The sequence below is a fragment of the Rhincodon typus genome, chromosome 44 (genome assembly GCF_021869965.1).
Source record: "Rhincodon typus isolate 14 chromosome 44, sRhiTyp1.1, whole genome shotgun sequence".
NCBI lineage: Eukaryota > Metazoa > Chordata > Chondrichthyes > Orectolobiformes > Rhincodontidae > Rhincodon > Rhincodon typus.
In genome coordinates this window covers 1,485,481-1,486,223 of record NC_063375.1, presented here as the reverse complement: position 1 = coordinate 1,486,223, position 743 = coordinate 1,485,481, and positions in this window count along the sequence as shown.

Here is a 743-nt window from a genome sequence, read left to right as displayed (position 1 = left end):
ACCGGTGGGGACAGGGTCTGTTGCTGTATAACACTGGGGTACAGTACCCGTGGGGGATGGGTCTGTCGCTGTATAACACTGGGGTTTGTTCTTCACTGCCTTCTGAAATGTCACACGCTGTTCCAGCGAGAATTCAGGATACACAACTCTTGTACTGCCCACCAGCAAAAACCGCTTGCCAAAAGTAGTGAAACCTAAATTAGTTTTAAGGTGTTGTTGTTATTGAAGAAATGGAGCATCCAGTTGGCACAGAAAGATACCACAAAAATAACACTATCTTGATGATGATTTACAACCAGGTTTTGCAGCGGTGATGGTTGGGAAATAGGTTTAGGTCACACTACACATAATAGAACTCCCTCACCCTCCCTCATGGGACCTTCTACACCGGGCATCACTGTAACCTCTCGTTGTCCGACAGCGCCCACTCCCTCAGCGCTGACCCTCCGACAGCGCCCGCTCCCTCGGCGCTGACCCTCCGACAGCGCCCGCTCCCTCGGCCCTGACCCTCCGACAGCGCCCGCTCCCTCGGCGCTGACCCTCCGACAGCGCCCGCTCCCTCGGCGCTGACCCTCCGACAGCGCCCGCTCCCTCGGCGCTGACCCTCCGCCAGCGCCCGCTCCCTCGGCGCTGACCCTCCGACAGCGCCCGCTCCCTCGGCGCTGACCCTCCGACAGCGCCCGCTCCCTCGGCCCTGACCCTCCGACAGCGCCCGCTCCCTCGGCCCTGACCCTCCGACAGCG